The following is an 8,696-nucleotide window of genomic DNA, read 5'->3' as shown; positions in this document are numbered from 1 at the left end:
TTGCTATTTTATCTATAGGCATCAATTTAACTTTTTTCCCACAGCATTTCCTTGGCCTATCTGGCATGCCTCGATGCTACACCGACTACCCCAACATATATACTACATGAAATATTATCTCATCCGTAGGCTCATTTATCTCCCTGACAGCAGTAATACTAATAATTTTCATGACCTGAGAAGCCTTCACTTCAAAACAAAAAGTTCTAATAATTGAACAATGATTTACCAACCTAGAGTGACTATATGGCTGCTTCCCACCCTATCACACATTCAAAGAACCAGCCTACATAATAACCTAGACAAAAAAGGAAGGAATCAAATCCCCCAAAAACTGGTTTCAAGCCAATCCCATAATCTCTATGACTTTTTCAATAAGATATTAGTAAAATTATTTCATAACTTCATCAAAGTTAAGTTATAGGTTAAGCCCTATATATCTTAATGGTCCACTCAGCTCAATTAGGCCTTCAAGGTGCCACAGCCCCTATTATAGAAGAACTACCCACCTTCCATGACTACACCCTTATAATTATTTTTCTAATTAGTTCCTTAGTTCTTAGTTCTGTATATCATCTCTCTGATACTCACAACAAAACTGACTAGTACTAGCACCATAGATGCCCAAGAAATAGAAACCGTCTGAACCATCTTTCCTGCCATTATCCTAGTCTTAATCGCCCTTCCGTCTCTATGCGTCCTATATATAACAGATGAAATAAATAATCCTCTTACCATTAAAACAAGTGGGCATCAATGGTATTGAAACTACAAGTATACATATTATGATGAATTAAGCTTTGATTCTTATGTACTCCCACCAACAGACTTAAGCCTGGGAGAACTTCGACTCTTTGAAGTCGATAACCAAACAGTTCTCCCAATAGAAACTCCCATCTGTATATTAATTTCATCCAAAGATGTCCTGCACTCATGAACTATCCCCTCATTAGGTTTAAAAACAGATGCAGTCTCTACACCTCAACCAATTTACCTTTACCGCTACACGACCAGGCCTCTAATACAGGCATTGCTCAGAAATTTGTGGGTCTAATCACAGTTTTATACCTATTGTTCTAGAGCTAGTTCCACTAAAAATTTTTGAAACTTGACCTGTATTCACCCTATAACATCACTGTAAAGCTATCCCAGCATTAACATTTTAAGTTAAAGACTAAGAGAAATCATATCTCTCTACAGTGAATGCCTCAACTAGATATTTCCACATGACTTATTATTATCATATCATTCTCTTTATTACCTCAACCAACCACCTCGGACTCCTGCCCCACTCATTTACACCAACCATGCAACTATCAATAAACCTAGCCATAGCAGTCCCCTTATGAACAGGTACAGTAATCACAGGCTTCTGCTTTAAAACTAAAAACTCCCTAGCTCACTTTTTACCACAAGGCACACCCACACTGCTTATGCCTATACTAGTAATCATCAAAACCATTAGCCTATTTATTCAACCAATAGCCCTAGCTGTATGCCTAACTGCCAACATCACAGCCTGTTCATACACCTGATTGAAAGGGCCACACTAGTACTATCAACCATTAAACTTCCCATGGCTTCAATCACTTTTATAATTCTAATTCCACTAGTCATCCTTGAGTTTACTGTTGCCCTCATCCAAGCTTATGTCTTCACACTTTTAGTAAGCCTTTACCTACATGACAATACATAATGACCTACCAAACACACACCTACCACATAGTTGAACCCAGCCCTTGACCATTAACAGGAGCTCTCTCTGCCCTCCTAATAACATCCGGCCAAGCTATATGATTTCACTTGAAATTTACTACTCTACTAACCCTGGGCCTACTAACCAACACACAGACTATATACCAATGATGACATGACATTTTCCAAGAGATTACATTTCAAGGTCACCACAAAATAACCGTCCAAAAAGGGCTCCGATACGGAATAATCCTATTCATTATTTCAGAAGTGTTTTTCTTCGCTGGATTCTTTTGAGCATTCTACCACTCTAGTTTAGCCCCTACTCCAGAATTAGGAGGACATTGACCTCCAACAGGCATTTCCTCCCTCAACTCCCTGGAAGTACCACTCCTGAACACATCTGTATTGCTTGCATCAGGAGTTTCAATTACTTAGGCCCATCATAGCCTAATAGAAAATCATCAAAAACATATAATTCAAGCACTACTTATTGCAATTTTACTTGGTATCTACTTCACCCTCCTACAAGTTTCAGAATACTCTGAAGCCCCTTTTGCTATTTCTGATGGGAATTTATGGCTCAACATTTTTTATAGCCACAGGCTTTCACAGACTTCATGTCATTATTGGATCAACATTCCTCACCCTCTGCCTTCTCTGCCAATTGATGTACCAGTTTACATCCAATCACCACTTTGGCTTTGTAGCCGCCGCTTGATACTGACACTTTGTAGATGTAGTATGACTATTTCCATATGTCTCTATCTACTGATGAGGATCTTACTCTTTTAGTATAGACAGTACCACTGACTTCCAATCAGTTAGTTTTGAAAGCATTCAAAAAAGAGTAATGAATCTAACCCTAGCCCTAATAATCAATATCCTATTAGCCCTATTACTAATAATCATGACATTCTCACTTCCACAACCTAATACTTACATAGAAAAATCTAACCCCTACGAATGTGGATTTGACCCACTATCCTCCAACCACATTCCCTTCTCCATAGGATTCTTTCTGGTTGCCATCACCTTTCTTCTATTTGACTTAGAAATCACCTTACTATTACCCTTACCATGAGCCCTTCAAACAACCAACATATTACTAATAATTAACTCATCTCTTATACTAGTTATCATTTTATTCCTAGGCCTGACTTATGAATGAGCTCAAAAGGGGCTAGACTGAGCCAAATTGGTAAGTAGTTTAAACAAAAATAAATGATTTCGACTCATTAGATTATGATATCCATATTCACCAAATGCCCTCTATTTACATAAACATTGCATTAGCATTTACCATACCACTTCTGGGAGTATTAATCTATCAATCACAGCTAATATCATCCCTGCTATGCCTAGAAGGAATAATATTATCATTATTCATTATAAACAACCTCACAGCTTTAAATATATACTCCCCAATAGCTAATATTATGCCCATTGCTCTATTAGTATTTGCCTCGGCAGTAGGCCTTGCTTTATTAGTTTCAGTCTCCAACACATACGGCTTAGACTATGTACATAACCTAAATTTACTTCGATGCTAAAAATAATTATTCCCACAATCATACTACTACCAATAACATGACTAAGAATCATATAATCTGAATCGATATAACTACACATAGCCTAATTGTCAGCTTCATCTCCCTGCTATTCTTTAGCCAAATCAATGATAATCTGTCCAATTCTTCAGTGTCTTTCTCCTCTGACCCGCTAACAACACCCTTTTTAATACTGACAGTCTGACTCCTGCCCCTCATAATTATAGCAAGCCAGTATCACCTATCCAATGTGTTACCCCTGTGGAAAAAACTCTATGCTTCTATACTGATTTCTCTACAAGTTTCTCTAATTATAACTTTCACAGTCACAGAACTAATTATATTTTATATCCTCTTTGAAACTACACTTATCCCTACCTTAATCATTATTACCCTATGAGGTAACCAACCGCAACGCCTCAATGCAGGCACATATTTCTTATTTTACACACTAGTAGGATCCCTCCCTCTACTTATACTCATTTATACCCAAAATACTCTAGGCTCACTAAACATAATTACACTAACACTCACCACTCAAGAACTACCAACCTCTTGATCCAAGGATCTCATATATCTGGCATGCATAATGGCTTTCAGAGTAAAAATACCCCTATATGGACTTCACCCATGACTCCCCAAAGCCCATGTCGAAACTCCTATTGCTGGCTCAATAGTACTCACAGCAGTGCTCCTAAAACTAGGCGGCTATGGCATAATATGACTCACCTTTATCCTTAACCCTCTAACAGAGTATATAGCCTACCCTTTCCTAATACTATCCCTGTGGGGCATAATCATAACAAGCTCCATCTGCCTATGACAAACGGATCTAAAATCCCTTATTGCATATTCCTCCGTAAGCCATATAGCACTCGTTGTCGTAGCCATCCTCATTCAAACTCCCTGAACTTTAACTGGTGCAATCATCCTTATAATTGCTCACGGACTCACTTCATCCTTACTATTCTGCCTAGCAAATTCAAACTATGAGTGAATCCATAGCCACATCATATTACTCTCTTGAGGACTTCAAGCTCTACTTCCACTAATAGTCTTTTGATGACTTACAGCAAATCTCGCCAACCTTGCCCTACCCCCCACTATTAACCTAGTAGGAGAACTCCTTGTAACAATGGCTTCATTTTCCTGATCAAATATCACTATTATATTTATAGGACTTCATATACTAATCACAGTCCTTTATTCCCTCTGCATACTTGTCATGACACAATGAGGAACACTTACATATTATACTAATAACATTAAACCTTCCTTTACATGAGAAAATGTACTAATATTTATACTCCTCTCACCCTTCCTCCTACTATCCCTGAACCCTAAAATAATTTTAGAGTTTACCCCTTGTAAATATAGTTTAATCAAAACATTAGATTGTGAATCTAGTAATAGAAGCCCACAACTTCTTATTTACCGAGAAAGTACGCAAGAGCTGCTAACTCATGCCCCTATGCCTAACAACATGACTTTCTCAACTTTTAGAGGATGAAGATCATCCATTGGTCTTAGGAGCCAAAAATATTGGTGCAACTCCAAATAAAAGTAATAATCATGTATTTTTCCATTACTATGATAAACCTAATCTCCTTAGCCTCACCAATTATTATTACTTTCATCAACCCTAACAAAAAGAACTCGTACCCATATTACATAAAAATAGCCATTGCATGCACTTTTATCACCAGTCTCCTTCCCCCAACAATATTTATATGTATAAATTAAGAAGCTATTATCTCAAACTGATGCTGAACAACAATCCAAACCCTAGAGCTCTCATGAAACTTCAAACTAGACTACTTCTCCATAATATTCATTCCAATAGCACTATTTAACACTTGGTCTATTACAGAATTCTCATTATGATATATAAATTCAGATCTGAACATTAATCCATTTTTCAAATATTTACTCATTTACTCATTTTCCTTACCACAATGAGAAACAAGCCAATGTCAGCATTATTGGAAAAGTCTCTTACATTGGGCATTCCTGAAGAAAGAACTTCAGAAAGTTGGGATACATGCAGGAAAATGGCTTGGTCTCTTGAGGGTTTCCCACAAAGTGAGTTGGATACAGGACTGTCTCTAGAATGAAGGTGCCTGATTACCGGAGATCTATGTTCTGTTGAGGTTTGTCAGCAAGAATACTTCTTCAAGTATCTATCTCCTGGGTTCCTTCCTTTCATAATATATACTCAAGGCCTCACTGGGCTGCTGACTGCTCACCCTCCCTACCAGGTCAATTTCTTACCTGTAGAAAATTATTCAAACACAAACCCCTCATCCCCGTGTGAAGACCTGAATGTAGCCAAGGCCCCAGGTCTGAGGAGAAAGACAGTCAGATATCTTTTTCTTACCATTTCTTTGTGGACAAGTTCCTGTGTGTTTGGGGGCCTACCCAACATGTAAATTGGGATGATACAAATATCTCTTTCCTAGGGCACTCATCACCTCCTCAGGTGTGCATGAGATAAAACTTATAAAACTCACAGGGTGGTGTCCCATGTAGATGAAGCACACACTTCCAGGTAAAAGATTTACAGAAGGGGTGGGAGATAACATGGAATACAACTCGAGCAGGCACAGGCTCAGCAGTGTGATCTTGAGAAAGTCACTTTTTCTTTGTTCCTCATTTTCCATTTTGCACCAGTAAGAGATTAAAATTTGATGAAATTAAGATATTGTCATCCTCTGATATTACATCTTCCAATGCCTTTCCAATATATTTAGAGTCTGACCCATTTGCCTCATTTCAGCCTATGTGGTGAGCAGCCTCCGCAAAGACTCATATCTCTAAGGGGTTAGTGACTCACTTCTGACCAACAGAATAGAATAAAAAGGAAATATGCCTTCCATGTTAGTTCAGGCTGCTGTTTGCTGTGGTAATAGCAAAGGCCACAGACTGGGCAGCTTATAAACAACAGAATTTCATTCATCACAGTTATGGAGGTTGGCAGTTGGAGATCATAGTGCCAGCATGTTCAGGCTCTGGTGTGGGGTATCATGTGAGTTGGAGAATTCAGGTTTTATCCTTGCCTTACAGAAATAGAAAGAAAGAGTTCTCTGGGGTTTCTTTTATACAGCCAGTAATTCCAGTTATAAAAACCCCACCCTCAGGACCTAATTACCTCCACTCCCTAATACTATAACATTGAGGGTTAGAATTTCAACGTATGAATTTGGAGTGGGAGACATTCAGTCAGCAAGTCCCAAGATTGTATTACCAAAAAAAAAAAAAAAAAATGCTGGCCAGGTGCGGTGGCTAACTCCTGTAGTCCCAGCATTTTAGGAGGCCAAGGTGGGCAGATCACGAGGTCAGGAGATCCAGACCATCCTGGCTAACATGGTGAAACTCCGTCTCTGCCAAAAATACAAAAAAATAGCCCGGCATGGTGGCGGGCGTCTATAGTCCCAGCTATTCAGGAGGCTGAGGCAGGAGAATGGTGTGAACCCGGGAGGCGGAGCTTGCAGTGAGCTGAGATCGTGCCACTGCACTCCAGCCTGGACCACAGAGCGAGACTCCATCTCAAAAAAAAAAAAAGATTCATATATATCACTGTCTAACTCATTTTTCATTTCTGTTTATTGCTAAGAGTATTCTGTTGTATGCATGTAACACAACTTATGATGCATTCCATTCTCTGTCTGAGGATATTTGGGTAATTTGGGGATGGAAATATTTAATGAGAATATCCTCTATGTCCATTTTTGTGAAAGTTATAAATACTGGGAGTATATTTTATTGGCAGATATGCAGGAGTGTAATTTACTGTTTATAGGAAAGGCATATGTTGAACTTCATAACAACTGCTGCATCATTTTCTTTTCTTTTTTTTTTTTTTTTTTTTGAGATGGAGTCTCACTCTGTTGCCTGGCTGGAGTGCAGTGGCACAGTCTCGACTCACTGCAATCTCTGTCTCCAGTGTTCAAGCAATTCTCCTGCCACAGCTTCCCGAGTAGCTGGGACTACAGGCACACGCCACCTGGCCCAGCTAATTCTTGTATTTTAGTAGAGACGAGGTTTCATCTTGTTGGCCAGGATGGTCTCAGTCTCTTCACCATGTTATCCATCCTCCTCAGCCTCCCAAAGTGCTGGGATTACAGGCATGAGCCACCGTGCCTGGCCTGCCACATCATTTTCTTTTTTTTTTCTTTATTATTATTATGATTATGATTATGATTATTATTATTATACTTTAGGTTTTATGGTACATGTGCGCAATGTGCAGGTAAGTTACATATGTATACATGTGCCATGCTGGTGCGCTGCACCCACTAACTCGTCATCTAGCATTAGGTATATCTCCCAATGCTATCCCTCCGCCCTCCCCCCACCCCACAACAGTCCCCGAAGTGTGATGTTCCCCTTTCTGTGTCCATGTGTTCTCATTGTTCAATTCCCACCTATGAGTGAGAATATGTGGTGTTTGGTTTTTTGTTCTTGCAATAGTTTACTGAGAATGATGATTTCCAATTTCATCCATGTCCCTACAAAGGACATGAACTCATCATTTTTTATGGCTGTGTAGTATTCCATGGTGTATATGTGCCACATTTTCCTAATCCAGTCTATCATTGTTGGACATTTGGGTTGGTTCCAAGTCTTTGCTACTGTGAATAATGCTGCAATAAACATACGTGTGCATGTGTCTTTATAGCAGCATGATTTATAGTCCTTTGGGTATACACCCAGTAATGGGATGGCTGGGTCAAATGGAATTTCTAGTTCTAGATCCCTGAGGAATTGCCACACTGACTTCCACAAGGGTTGAACTAGTTTACAGTCCCACCAACAGTGTAAAAGTGTTCCTATTTCTCCACATCCTCTCCAGCACCTCTTGTTTCCTGACTTTTTAATGATTGCAATTCTAACTGGTGTGAGATGGTATCTCATTGTGGTTTTGATTTGCATTTCTCTGATGGCCAGTGATGGTGAGCATTTTTTCATGTGTTTTTTGGCTGCATAAATGTCTTCTTTTGAGAAGTGTCTGTTCATGTCCTTTGCCCACTTTTTGATGGGGTTGTTTGTTTTTTTCTTGTAAATTTGTTGGAGTTCACTGTAGATTCTGGATATTAGCCCTTTGTCAGATGAGTAGGTTGCGAAAATTTTCTCCCATTTTGTAGGTTGCCTGTTCACTCTGATGGTAGTTTCCTTTGCTGTGCAGAAGCTCTTTAGTTTAATTAGATACCATTTGTCAATTTTGGCTTTTGTTGCCATTGCTTTTGGTGTTTTAGACATGAAGTCCTTGCCTATGCCTATGTCCTGAATGGTAATGCCTAGGTTTTCTTCTAGGGTTTTTATGGTTTTAGGTCTAACATTTAAGTCTTTAATCCATCTTGAATTGATTTTTGTATAAGGTGTAAGGACGGGATCCAGTTTCAGCTTTCTACATATGGCTAGCCAGTTTTCCCAGCACCATTTATTAAATAG

At 39.0% G+C, this 8,696-nt stretch overlaps 1 pseudogene; it reads left to right on the top strand.

Annotated features, from left to right (window-relative positions):
• Positions 1 to 444: 444 nt before the first annotated feature.
• Positions 445 to 1,112, top strand: LOC129006561 (cytochrome c oxidase subunit 2-like; annotated as a pseudogene).
• The last annotated feature ends 7,584 nt before the right edge of the window (positions 1,113 to 8,696 follow it).

Source organism: Pongo pygmaeus, chromosome 8 (assembly GCF_028885625.2).
Source record: "Pongo pygmaeus isolate AG05252 chromosome 8, NHGRI_mPonPyg2-v2.0_pri, whole genome shotgun sequence".
Classification (NCBI taxonomy): domain Eukaryota; kingdom Metazoa; phylum Chordata; class Mammalia; order Primates; family Hominidae; genus Pongo; species Pongo pygmaeus.
This window is presented reverse-complemented; position numbering and strand designations above follow the sequence as displayed.